Below are 14,694 nucleotides of genomic sequence, written 5' to 3' on the forward strand. Positions count from 1 at the left end.
GCTCTGCAGTAGGCTAAGGCAGAGCAAGAGCTGCACTTGCAGTGGCAGGGAAGTCCCTGCAGGCAGGTGACTGCAGCCACAGCCAGGTGAGAGCCTGCTTTTCTCAGGGCAGCTGGCTGTACCTGGCTCAGCTCACTGCTGCAGGCAGCACCACTGAGTGCCTGTAAGGGGAATGTGCACCTCGAGTCTGCCTGGAGCCAGGCTCCTAGGGGAAACAGCATTGAGAACAGATTAATAACAAATGACATCACCTAAGCACCTTGTGCTTTGTGGGAAATGATGGAATCAGTGGGGAAGATGACATCAATATCTTTCTTTCAATTTCCTTGAAAAGAACCCAACACAGTGTTGCAGCAACACTCACTTATTTACTACCAAGAGAAAAAATTAAATCAAGCAAAGTTTCTCACGCTGACCTTATGAAATTCTCTATGCAACTGTCTCAAGGTTGCATCAGTTTTCCCAATTAAATTTAAAGGATAATGACAGTGCCTAGATACTCCAAAAGCTAAACCTTAGCTACCAAGGCAGTGAATTTAGGTGCATGGAGTAGTCCAAACCTTGACCTCAATGCTCCAAGTTGCATCCCATCAACCAGTATGCAAACAAGGAAGGACTAGCAGGTTTTCTCAGGGGAAAACAAACCAGTGGCTAAATGCAGTGACAAGAGACTGCAAGGTTGACCTGAGAGCATACCACCTCCAGTCGAGATCTCTGAACACAAGAGATCCCCTGTCCCAAGAATATGCTGCAAAAATTAATTACCAAGTTGAAAATCTTGCAGACATTGAGCAAAATGTGAAAGGTAATCATACCTCCAGCTGGGTTATACAAGTTGACATTCTGCGCACTTCCATTGTGCGATGCCTCGCTGGCATTTGGCTAAAAGGAAAAAGATATTTTCTGTGAAAACTTCAGCCTTCTCTTCATCACTGCTGATTAACTAGGCCTTTTGTTTTAAACAAGAGCTGTGTTTGCAAAGGTTTGCTGTCACATCACTAGAAAGGGCTGCTTTGACACAGTTCTCCCTCTGAAGCAGCCGGCTACGAAACTGCCCTGAGAGAGCAACCCTCACTTGGGCTCTGACGCAGCCAAGCATTCAAGTAGCAAGTCATCCTTTCCCAATTGCTGGAATTTATAGGCACAGGCTTCCCTTGAAATCAAGCGCCTGAGTACAACTGAACTGGCCACTGTTCAGCTAACAATCCAAGTGAGAGTGGTTCACAAAAATAAAAGAATTTTGGGCACAACCTGATGCTGGGATTTATTTGGTACTAAGGAAGCACATCTTGGAGTCAGCTCCAAGAAGAATTTCATCTGCATAAGGTGAATTTTCACTCTCAACAGGCATGAAAACCCTTTCTCTTGTCCTCAGCTCTAGATGCAATTCTTTGCAGCTGTGAAATGGAAGCAGTTTATCCGAGGTTAATCAGATTTAACAAAATTTGGATTGCTTGCCTGATCTCATAATTTAATACAGAATGTTTGACATTCTGCGGGAGGTTAAAAATCGCTTTAATGTTCATCAGCCTAAGTTCATTTTTTAACAAAAACAACTACTACCATGCAACTGCTTCATTCTGTAGGCAAAATTGTCTGAGATAAAATCTAAAAAGCTATGATAAATGGACTGAAAGATGTGAATTAATTACCATGAGAAGGGAGACATCAATACCAAAGAGAAGATAGAATATTACTTAATTGAAGAAACTATGTAATTTAGAACCAATGAAGATTAATTGGTTTTTTTCCTAAAAATGCTAAAATTTCTTTGTTTGGAAAAGCTTTGAAAATGGTGTGCATGTGGCTGGAGTTCTCCACTATGCATCACAGCTGAGAATAAATACTAAATACTAATACGAAAAAATACTGTTAGAGAGTTTCCTTTATCCTGACATGTTTGGTGAGTGCAGTGCAAATATGGAACAATGAGAAATGCATGCATTTTGACCAAGAGCCATGCCCAGAGCATGAATTTCCTGAGTGTCCCAGCACTGAGAACATCTGACTTTCACTGGCACCTCCTCAGTGCAATCCCTGAGCAACACATCCATCAGAGAACTTCCCCCTTCCACTGGCACCTCTTCCGTGTCATCCCTGCGAGTGGCTTCCCCCGGGCAGCTGCCTCAAAGGGGCCCTTGGAGCACCAGTGGGGCCCCAGCCCTGCCCAGCAGGTCCCGCAGGGTCAGCAGCACTGACACCAACACCACGGCCAAGCCCCCACCCGCTGGCAGCCCGCAGAGCCCGACACCTGCCCCTCACCTCTTGGTCCTGGCACCTCTGGGTCACCCTGACGGGCACGGCAGTGCTGTCGGGGGCCCTGCGGGACGCAGTGCAGACCAGGGCCCTGTGGAACGCTCTGGATCGTGCCCAGGCCCACAGCTCCGCCATCCTGCTCTGCCTCGGCTGCTCCGGCTCCCACACAGCCACTGGTCCTGCTGAAGAATCTGCAAAATGCAAAATATTTGTTAGGAAAATGTGTTCTTTGATGTTTGTCCTCCGTGGCTTTCAAGGCCCATCAAAAAGAAGGGAGATTATTCCCATGAAACAAGAGGTAGCCAACGAGTGATGGCCAGGCCTTTGAAAGGCAGGTTACTTCTTGGCTGAATTGCCTTGTTGAGGTGTAGGGCTTGACAGGCATCAGCTGCCTCAGACACCGGGGAGGTGAGCAAGGCTTGGGAAGAAGGATGTACTACTGATGGTGGGAACAAAGAATGCAGAATTTAGGGGCACAAGGACATTTGGCAGAATCCCCAAGGAAAGGAACAAACTGATAAAGCCAATGCAGAAACTGCGCTGAATCACCTCCTATGAGGTAAAAGGCCATTCCAGCAGGGGCTGACCTTGGCCTTGCGCTCAAGAAACCATTGACATAAAAGAAGGGAGAGACTGAGCATGCAGACTAATGAACGTAAGAAGTGAGAGGATCATTACCCAACAGCAGACAGAATACTAATTATGAAGAGAACTAGGGAACTTGCAGTCAATGAATACTAATTCCTTTCTTTGCTAAAATGTAGAAATACTAAGACACTCTACTTCTTGTGGTGCTTCCAGCACATACACAGTCACTCAAATATCATCTCTTTGACAAAACCCCCCGACCTTTCCTCATCCCAGTCTCCTAAAAGGAAACAAGCCAGCAGCATGCCCAGACCCCATGTGCTCTGCAGGAGGAGCTGACATGGAAAGGCTCATGCTGGCCCTGAGCACAGTTATAGGCTGATAATTGTGCTGACGCAGCTGGCCACTGAAGTTACTGACACATGTAGATAAACATTTTATACTCAGTTTATGATGGTTTTATTATGGTTTTCCCCCTACCCAAGATTATTCCTGATTTAAGTCAGCTGGCACCAAACCTAAGTGTTGTCCAGTCATTACAGGGAGAGAGAATAAGAGCATGTAGTTGAGAATGTGTTGACTATTACCATCCAAAGCACATTTTCAATGACATCTTGTATTTGTTTTCAAGACCATGTCTGTATCTACCCACGTCTGATCTCCTGGCTGCCCCACTCACAAGGACAGTGCAGTCTGGGGAAAGAAAGGGAGGAAGCAATTTGTCAAACACCAGAGCCCACATCTGTGTCCCTTTTTGGGAATGACTTGATGGTGTTGATGATGGATCCCCAGTTATGAACTATTGGAAAAGCCTGGGTATGATCCATGAAAGGAATCCATGGAGGTGTTACACTGGAATCCAGAATGTCCAGCAGCCTTTCTATATATTTTAAAGGTTATTGGTGACAACCCCTGCTGTGGAGTTACTAGATTTGACTGACCCCTTTGCATTGTTCATACATGAGTGCCTTTGCCTTGCACAGTAACTCCATCTTTAGCTCAAAGAATGGGAATGAAGGAAGTAACCCTGTGATATTTTGAGCCTATTTCTCAAAAAACAACCAAACAATGTATACTACAGGGATGGCCAATGCACCTCAGAGCAGGAGCCACCATAGTCCTGATTGATAGAATATACTTGAAAAGAAATGGGCAAAAAAGTGAAAGTTGATGTGCCACACATGGTTATGTCTTGTGTAGAACAAAAAAAATTCACTGGTTATCAGTGAGCAGAATCTGAAAGTAACAGGTGGTACTCCTGGAACAAAAGACCTTGAGACCCAGGCCCCTCAAAAACATTCTTTGTCCTTGCTGCACGTGTGCCTAGAGTGACATGTGTGTCACCTTCCTGCCAATTCAGAATGTGCAGAACTGGACCTAAGTGCTACTTCTGTTCAAAGTTTTCTGAAGGCAAAAAGGGAGCTAGGACATGGGCAGAAGGGGGGGTGTCCATAAGTAATAGGTTGTCCTGAAGTCCCTTTTGCCAGGTAGATGCCATGGGAGGCTCTCACCCAGAGGAAGAGCCAGGACCGCAGGGCAGATCCCGTGTCCTGGATCTGGCCAGGACAGGGGTAATTTTTGCAGCAGCCAGGAGGAGCACGGCCAGGACCTACATTGGGGTAACTGGATATCACCTGCCACGTGGCAGGGGGAAATGGAAGGGGTTTGTTCTTCCTCTGCTGGTGTGCTGTAAATTGTGGGGTGTGCCCAGTTCTGTATGGTGAACAATCACATGTGACTCGTTCACCTCTTGTACACTCTCCTTTTAGTGTTGTTATTACCATTTGTGGAGTTTTTTCACTGCTATTTCTAGTAAATTGTTCTTATCTCAACCTGTGATCTTTACCTACTTGTGCTCTTCTCTCCTCCTGCTACAGGAAAAGTGGTGGGGAAATCAGTGAGTGGCACATGGTCTGAGCTGTATCAGTGTGAGCTCAAAACTGGGGAATACCATTCCTACACTGCAACAATGTGGAAAAATCAATTTCCTAAGTTACTTTCCTTGTCTAGTCCTACAGGAAAATTAGCCTGCTGAAAAGCAACTGCTGTAATTGAACTGAAAGCCTGCTAGTTAGTTCTTGTTTTAAAGTAGAGACGTAATAAAATTACACAGAAAGCAAAAATTAAATATTGGTAAATAGTCTTTATAATAACATTTTAAAATTGATGATGGGAGAAACTCCTGTGATGTTTTTTCCAGTCCCACAGTGACAAAGAATTCTATAAAGCAAATTACAACTGAATATTTTCAGCCTCTAAAACAAGTTAAGCAAAATAGTAGAAAGAGTTACATCTGAGTTGCATTTCCAAAGCAATGGTTGACTTTAATGCTTAAGGCTAAAGAAGGGGAAATTAGAGAATCTGTGTGTTGAAAAAAACCCACCCATAATGAAGCTGTGCAAATGCATTCTGTTCTTCCCTGAAATGGAAATTCTCATATTCAAAATATCATTGAAACTTGAGGCCATAATTTCAAGTGATTTAATGGCAATCAGCTGTGTTAAATCATTAAAGAGAGCATTACTGATCTGGCTTCACAGGTGTCTGAATGAATGACGAACAGAAAATCAATACCTTCCTAATCATGTTTTCTTGTATAAGTCAGATTTCCCAGAGGATTCAGAAAACAGGTTTGGGTTTGGTTTTTTCTCCCTCTAAAAAATGGCCAAAAGAGTTCATGCTTTCTCTTAGTTCTGAAGGGTCACTCAGCTATGATCAAGGGCAAAGATAACAGATTCCAAAAAGATGCCCTTGATTTTCAGACTTTTCACACACAAAATACCATGAAAGAAAAAAATTACAATCAGTTGAATTCAGACACCACTTTGCTCTCCATTAAACCACAAACCCACACTCTAACCTAACCCTAAGCCTACACCCACACTCTACCCTAACCCTAACCATTCTCATTAATACAAACACAGAAACACTGACAGCCTTGGCTGGCAGAAAAAGGAAAACTGTAATTTCTCGACAACTCATTGAGAGCAGTCCATGTTAAAGCCCCTGCCCTGGGTTTCACTGCCACTCCCCACCTGTGCCCATCCCTGCAGGGCAGGACCAGTATCAGGAGGACCTGTGGCAAGAGGTGGTGACAGCAGCAGGTCCCTCTGCCCAGGGCAGAAGGCACAGCACCTCTGCTCCTGGCTGGAACAGGGGCCCCTTGCCCGGGGGGGACATGGTGTCCCAAAAAGAGGAGGGGCCCCAGCAAGAGGCCAATCCCCCAGCAGCTCTAGCAGGGCTCTTGCAATTCTTTATTCAAGGAAAAGGAAATAAATTGTCATATCCCTCACATAGTCCCTAGATGCTGGTTTCTCTCCCTTCTAATGCCCTTCACCGTCCCCCCATGCCCGCTGTGGGTGACACCCCTGTGCTGGAGGGCACAGCCATGGGCCCCTGGAGTCCGAGGGCTATGTCAGCAGTGGCACCTCTTCCCACAGGAAATCCTGCTGCAGCTGCCATACCCGCAGTAGAGCAGATGCCAAAGGCAGAGCAGGCAGCAGGAGTAGCTGGTCTGTCAGAGCACCAAGCCCCTAACCTTCCTATCCAAATATCTGGATACGCAGTGACTCCACAACTCGATGTAATCGAACTGGGGGCACTCCCGTCTGATGTTTCAGCCCAGAAAGCAGAACTAATTTCAGTCACTTGAGCTTTGGAATTGAGTAGAGGAAAATGAGTTTACATTTGAACTTATTCTGAATATGCCTTTGGAGTGGTACATGCACATGGGACTTCTGGAAAGAAAGAGACCTTTTGACATATCAAAGCTCCAATCAAAAATGGAGAACAAATCTTGGGTTTACTTGAAAGTATCCAGTAACCAGAGGAAGTTGCCATCAGGCGTTGCAGAGCACACCAAGTGGATACAACCAAACTGGAATTGGGGAAACATTTAGCCAACAGGACTGCAGAAGAAGACATGCTAGAAAACATGTTAGAAAACAAAGTTTTCTTATGCTGTAAAATGAAATATAGGTATTCAGAAACTAGTTTCCATACAGAACTTTGTCTCAAGGAAAGGGGGGACTTGATAAGGACCATAGAACTGAATGTTAGCATTCAGGAACACACATAATCACAGGATGTGATTATATGCAGGTGCATTATTGAGAGCTCTGGGAATCAGGGGTACAGACCCAAATCTGACTCCCACATGGCTTTTGAGCTGAACATATTTTCTATTCTATCGTTGCATAACTTACATAGTAATTATTAAACTTATATTGTTCTATTGTATACATTGACTTGATTCCAGCATAAGTTTCTCATGATCTTTCTAATGCCCCTGAACACAGTTTCTGATGATTATTCTTACAATTAAACAGTAATTATATTTAATTACTAAACAATCATCACATTTCTCATGTACTAGCTACACAGGTGCAGTTCTAGCAAGGTACAAGGCCTACATGTACCTAGGGTATTAATTTTTTTCAGGGCCTACTAAGCTTAATCTGCCTCTTAACCCTAAATCCCCATGATTTTAAAATGCTTTTACTATCACAACCATCATCAGCACTTGGGGGTGGCACAATTCCAGTGGCACAAACAGTGCCTTGAGGTCACTTCTCTCTGTTATAAATGGCTAATGCAATGGTTGGCTCTCTTCACTCTGTTATAAATGGCTAATGCAATGGTTGGCTCTCGCAATTAAGAGATTAATATTATATGTATGTTAAGGAAAGTTTATTGACTTATGGTTATCGTGATTTGTTGTTTAGATGTCCTCTGTTCTCCCCATAGTCCATCTTCCCTACCCTGTATAGTTGCCAAGAGAGGCCCTCAGTAGTCCAGGCATGAGGAAGGAGGGTGTGTGTGTACCTGTGCCTTTGCATAAAACATTTGAGAAAAGGGTGAGCTTGTGTCTAGGAAGTGCAGCATGACAACACCTCACCTCCCATCAAGTGGCAAGAAAGAAACCTCCAGGGATGAACGGCAAAGAAGAGTCGACTGACAGACCTTGGCAGGGGCCAGGGCTGCCTGAGGCAACCCCCAGGGGTACAAAAAGCAGAGCAGCCAATTCATAGATGAGCTCATGGCTGCTGGGGTTGCCAACTCCCAGCATTGCACTGTTTTTTTCCTTATTCTGTCTTTTGTTGTATTTTGTTAAAGTTTTTAGTAAACCTTTAAAATCTTTAAAAGTAAACGTCGCTTCTCACATCTTGGAGAGTAACATCCTCTGGGAAACCACCTGAATTCTTTGCTGCAATGTGCTGAGGGCTGCATGGAGAGAAACATCCAGGGCAGGGAGGCTCCAGGGGAAATTCTCAGGGCAGCCACGGACTGCACAGAGGGACATTAGAGTGGTGGGCCTGCAGGGAGAAGTCACAGCTGCCTCCCTTATGAACCACCCTGAGGACCTGGGCAGGGCCGTGCAGTGCCCTGGGCACTGACCTGGAGCTGAGGGATGTGGCAGAGGCCTTTGGTGTCAGGGATGTTGAGAAGGCTGGGCAGTGTCACGGTGAGACCTCTCTCAAAGCCCCTGGAAAGGCCAGAGCCATCCCAGAGGGTCCTGGGCACTTGGGAAGGGCAGACATAGAACCAATCTGCAAACAGGGCAGGGAGGGGATGGGGACAGTCACAGCCTGGTCAGGCTCAGCAGGGAAGGGGATGTGGCAAATCCTCCTGCAGCCATTCCAGGCACCGGCAGCACAAGGCAGGGACTGCAGAACCCACGTGGCAGGGAAAAGAAGGGGATGTTGTTTGCCCAGACGTTAGCAGGGTCTGTGACATGGTCTGCTGGCTCTCCTCAGAGCCAGATTGGAGAGAGATGGGCTGAAGGAATGGAATATGGGGTGACTGGGAATTTGGCTGAACAATGAGGGTCAAATGTCGGCCATGGTACAGAGTCCTCTTGGCAGCCACACCCTGGTGACATCCTGCAGTGACCAGCCCTTGACTACAATGGAATATTCCTATATTCCCTGTGCCATGGGACAAAATGCACTTCCAAGTCTTTTGTGGATGATGCCAAATTGCTGGAAACCCTTGTGCAGTTGCATCTGGTTAATGCTGCCTGCTAGAGTAAAGCTGAGCAAAACGACGCTGGCGGGTTAAATGTGTGTGGCCATCAGGGGCCAGCAAGCCTCTTTCTCCCTCTCCTTCTGTGATCTCCCAAACTTAAGGCAAAGGAAACACTCAGGTTTCCTAGATGCTCATGGCTAAAAGAAATTAAAAAGCTCAGAGAGTCCACAAAGGCCTATAAAGTTTTTTTAATTCATTACACATTTGGAATAGAAATTGGGATGTCTGTTCCTGAGCTCTAAGAGGGCATGTCAGTAGATTTTGTATAAAGGCACAAGAGGAAAGGTGAAAGGGAAGAGAGACAGAGACAGGAGAGACAGAGACAGACATGTGAATCAGAGGGGCAGAGAAAAAGAAAATGAGAGAGAGAGAGAAGAAGAGATCCCCAGCCCTGGTTCCAGCATTGATCCAGCCAATGGGATGTCCAGGCTGCTGGGGCACAAATGTGCCTGGGCTTGGTGGGAGGACCTTTTTACTGAGCACTTTTCCCTGCCCTGGCGATAAGTGTCTCACTTTCTGTGCAAATGATTTATCACGTGCAGTTAGTTCTGCTACACCTTTTTGGAAATGGCTCGGAGGCTTTGGGGGTCTTTGGTGGTGTTGATCCCCCCACAGTCCATGCCCACTTCTCATTCCTGCACTTGGGCCATGTCCTGCTCATGCCCAGGAGCCAGAGCAAGGACGTTTGTCCTGGAAAAGTTCTGCCTTTATCTGCATGGCCCCTTCTGCAGCCACAGCCTGTTCTTCCTCAGTGTGTTATTGCCAAGAAGTCTTGGCTCTTCTCACCAATCCTTGGCTAGTCCCACAGCCATCCATTTTTTGATGTTTGATGTGGGAACTCAAAATGTCTCTCAGACATTTTTAGAGGTTCCAGGCCATGGTCAGAGGCAGTCTGGACCCTGGCAGGCAGCTGGAAACAGCTGTGATTTCGAGTTTGAACCATGGAATGAATTACCAACTTTGAAGGTGCAACAAGCAGTCACAAAGGGTTAGATAGTATAGTAAATGTAGTCACAAAGTAGAGGGGAAATTTTTTTGGTAGTGTACAGGGGGGTTTTAGTGCATGTACAGGGGGGTTTTTACTTTGTACATGGGGGTCAGAAGTTCTAAGATGGAGGGAAGTGGGCTGAACCCATCCTTCTTCTTTCTTCTTCCTTACCTCCATGTTCTTGGTGATGTTGGCACTCACAGATTGGTTTAGAGTAGAAAAACACTTGGCAACGTAGGTAGTAGGTATTGGGGAATAATTGTAAATATGTTATATGTAATATATCATATAAAAGATAGAAGCAGCCCTGGGCGGGGGGAGAGAAGAAGAAGACACCAGATAGTCAGGGTGTCAGGAGTGTGTGCCTCTCTGCCTGGGCCGCTGACCAAAGGGCCGCAGCCCGAGAACCTAATCTGTTAGATAACTAGCAATAAATCGCCTTGAGACCAAACAACAAGAGACTGCGGAGGTTTTCTTTGGGAGCACAGGTTGGAGGAGAAACTTTTGCACCACACGAGACCCCAAACCAAACCCGGGGTTCTCACACTTGTTCTTCCTCCTTCTTCTTCCTTGCCTTCATGTTCTTGGTGATGTTGGCACTCACAGATTGGTTTAGAGTAGAAAAACACTTTGTAATATAGGTAGTAGGTATTGGGGGAAAACTATAAACATGTAATATGTAATATATCATACAAAAGATAGCAGCAGCCCTGGGCGGAGAGAGAGAAGAAGAAGAGAGCAGATAGAGAGGATGTCAGGGTGTGTGTGTGCCTCTGCCCGGGCCGCTGACCAAGCAGCCGCAGCCCGAGAAAACAATCTTTTAGATAACTAACAATAAACTGCCTTAAGACCAAACAGCAAGAGCCTGCGCAGTTTTCCTTTGGAAGCACGGGTTGGAGAAGGAATTTCACCACCACATGGGACCCCAGAGTAAGGCTGGGGTTCCCACACTACAGAATCACTGCTTCGACAGAACTACATCTATCCATTCAACATGACTGCAACAACCATTTAGACAGACCGCTACCCCCACCCTGACCAACAGGGTGTCAGGTTATATCCTGACTCTGTCAGTTTAAGCCAGAGTTTCAGTAACATTGCCTTGATCCTAATTTTCTTATTAAATTGTAATTCTGATCTCCCACTGGTTTGCTTTCAAACTAGCACAATACCCTAAAGAAATCTCACCTCATCTGTCCAATTGTTTCTTCTGGTGGCGATGAGCACCACTGGATCATCCTTGGAGGTCTTTTCCAACATAAATCATCTCCATCTTTATCCTGTCAAAACACCCAGATTAGGGGTAAAAATAAATAAATGAAACAAAAAAATTTAAAGCCTCATCATTTTCTCAGGATTTGGGTGTGAATTTGGGGTTGGTTCAGAGAAATATGCAGGAGGATTTGGGTGTTGTGAGGCCACCCAGGTAAGGCAGACTAGGTCCATGATCTTGTAGTTGTGCCAGCAGAACGTGTCCACCTGAGCCTGTCTGCTCTTAAGGAATTGTGGTTGTCTGTCCCAGAGAGACAATTACCATTGAAGTGCCCGACCTGCTCCTGGCTGTTTGTGGGGGGCAAACTTGGAGTAAATGACTTCATTACCTGAAGCTGTAATTGGAAAATTAAACCCCAATATGCAAATGGACCAAACTTATAAAAGTATGAAAACCCGTGACATGTTGTCCATTTTTGGGTGTATCCTCTGAGGGGACTTTGTCTGCCTGAAATGTACCTGAAGGCCCTTCAATAAATGCAACTGTTTTTTATCCCCTTAATTTTGTCTGGCCTCTGGTTTTTGGTAGTCCCAAAATGGCTTCAGCACAGAGCAGGGGAGGCCCTTGGTGCTGCCCAGAGCTCAGGGCAGCTGTCAGAGCTGGCAGGGAGCTGGGCTGGGCTGGGAGAGCCTGGCACAGAAACCATCAGTGTCCATCTCAGCCTGGCTGAGCGGGCAGGGGCAGGACTCAGCCCAGGCCTTGTGGGGCAGGGCCAGTGCCTGGGCAGGCATTGAAAACAGGCAAGAGCCCGAGAGAGGAGGCTGCTCTGTGCCCTTGGGGCATGGCCAGAGCAGGGAGGGGCCCAGGACATTTGTCAGCGCCAGCCTCTGTCTGTGCCAGCCCTGGGCAGCCCTGGCTGCTGAGCCCAGCTCTGCCCTGGGCTGAGTTTGGCTGTGGCCCAGCTCCATCCTCCTGCGGGGCTCAGGGCCTGTTCCCGGCCATGGGCAGCCCTGGCCGCCTCTCTGCTGGCCCAGAGGCCGGCAGAGCCCGGGCAGGGCTGTCTGTGCAGCCCCACAGGTGCCACAGGCTCTGCAGGAGCTGGCAGAGGCTGCCCAGCAGGGAGGCCATGGGGCACAGAGCCCCAGGGCTGCTGTGGGCACTATGGCACAGCGGCCGTTCCCAGCTGCAATGATCCTGTGAAGAACACCAATCACTTGTTTTAAAATTTTAAAAGCTGAATAGTAATATACTAGCTATAGAAATAGTAACAAAAATTAGAGCAAAAGAATTTGGAGCATCAGAGTTAGGACAATAAAGGACAATAGAAAGCAAAGAATTAGAGACGTCCAGGTGCCTGGCACTCTGCCACAAAAACACACCTCGCTAACAAAGAATTAACCCGTAAAAGCAATAGCCTGTTGCATATTCATATATCTCATACTGGATTCAAAAATTCTTTTCAAACAAAGGATAATCTTCCGCTTAGTTTCTGCCCCTCCCCTCATCTTGTAAATCAATTTCTTTGGCTCCTAGAAGTCTGGAAGAAGTCTGGATAGTCCCAATAAGGAGGCAATGATTCTTCTCTTGAGATTTTGTTGTCTTGTTGCTGCTATCTGTATGCAAAGAGTTTCTTGGTTATCTTATCAATTCCTTGAGCTAGTTACCAAAAGTATCTTACATCATATAGTTTCCATTTTAATATTGTGCTATAGCCTAAAAATTATATTTACCACACTACTTAAAAGAGGTTAATACAGCATAACTTTCCAATGTAACACATATAGTATTCATTTTAATATTTGTGGAAAACCAATGATATAATATACATCTATAACATTCCTGTCCTGGGCTGGGCTGCACAGGGGCTGTGGCACCATGGCTGGGACAGCAAAGGGCCACAAAGGGGCCACGCAGCCGCTGCCGGGGCTGGCAGCAAGGCTGGGCACAGACAAGGAATTGCTGAGCATGGCCTGCACTGGCCAGGGCTGGCTGTGCCAAAGGCAGAGCTCAGCTGCCCTTGGGGGCTGAGCCCAAAGAGCCTCCATGGCTGGCTGGATGGAGACCAAAGCTGGAGGAAGGAAATGCAGGGCTGATGGGGGATGGGGAGGGGATTTAATTTCAGCAGACACATCAGCTTGCAAGGTTCTCTGCTCTCCCTCAGCTCCTCTCTGAGAGATGCCAATCCCAGCTCAGTGCCTCAGGGCATCGGGGCCCTACAAGTGGCACTGCCTGTTCATGGGCACACAACTGATGCCTGTCTGGAAAGGGTCACAGGTTTTAATACTTGTACATTTCATAATTTACAACCTTCATCAACCACGTCATTGGAGTACTTTTAAGAAATGGTAAAGTTTTCCCACCAGGAACAGAAATTTCCTGGATCTACTAGATTCTTCTACTGATGGCAGGAGAAGAAATACTGATCTTCCCCTCTACTTGAGTCATCAATATTCTGTCTATTGTTTAATCTCCTTTTTCCTTCAGGTGTTTTCAGCTCTCCCGTTTAAATGGACATGTCTATGGACATCCCTCCACTAGACCAGCTGGATCTATGTCCTTCCCATTGCTCCCAGATTCCCTCCTCCAGATGCTCTCTGGTCATTCAGGGGCCTCTCAATTGACTGGTTTCATGTTTTGAGCTTCAAGGTGTTGCTTAGTCTTTAAGACGTTTAAATAAATATCACATTAGTCAACATAAATATCACATTAGTTAACAGTTTAATTGTGTTTATATCTATCCTAGAATTACCTTTTCTTATGTCTTTGTCTGAAACGGTTCCTGTATGATCTTGCAGAAGCAAGGGACCTTATAAATAATATGGAAAGCTGGACAGGAGAAACGCAGATCCAACCAATATGGTTATTCATGCGTTCTCCCTTTATTGTTTAGAAGATGGCAGTTTATATACAACTTCAATATAGTTTACAATTGTGAGCACACTCTCACTGGCAAGCAAACATTGTTTGTCTTTGTCTTAAGGTGGTTAAAGCTTCACACTGCAGACCTATATTAATTCCCACTCAGAAAGCCCATTACTTTGTGGTCACACCTTAACATAATTTCTGACTGCACCACAGACTAATTCCCAGCTGCGCCATAGGCTTCCAAGGCCTCACTGAGGCCCATATCTGAGGCCTAGGCTGGGGGTAGCTCAACCTTCACTCCAAATATAAATCGTGTCCTCTCTCTCTCAGAAATTCTGCTACACCCTGCAGTGACTCTCTGAGTCTGTGTGCACACAGGAGTGCCTGTGCTCGGGAAATGTGGCAGAAATGCTGCTCTCTGAGGGGTCTCAGTGCCTTGGACAGCTGAGTCAGTCAGGCCTGTAAGTGAGGTTAAATCACAAGGCCTAAGCAAAGTTAAATGTTTCTAATAGTTGTTCTTTTGCTAAGTTGAGATGTTTAATATAAGTTATAAGCTGAGCTAAATATTGTTAAATGTTTTTCCTCTGATAAGTTGTAAAGTTATAGGTTATAAATTAGCTTAAATACTATTAAGTGCTCTTCTTTTGCTAAATTGTAAAGTTTAAGGTAGAAGTTAAGATTAAGGTATAAGTTAAGTCCTGTTAAGTTTGAGCTCTGTTAAGCTTTTAGGCCGTTTTCCTGTTATCCTTGACCTCGC

Source organism: Lonchura striata, chromosome 21 (assembly GCF_046129695.1).
Source record: "Lonchura striata isolate bLonStr1 chromosome 21, bLonStr1.mat, whole genome shotgun sequence".
NCBI lineage: Eukaryota > Metazoa > Chordata > Aves > Passeriformes > Estrildidae > Lonchura > Lonchura striata.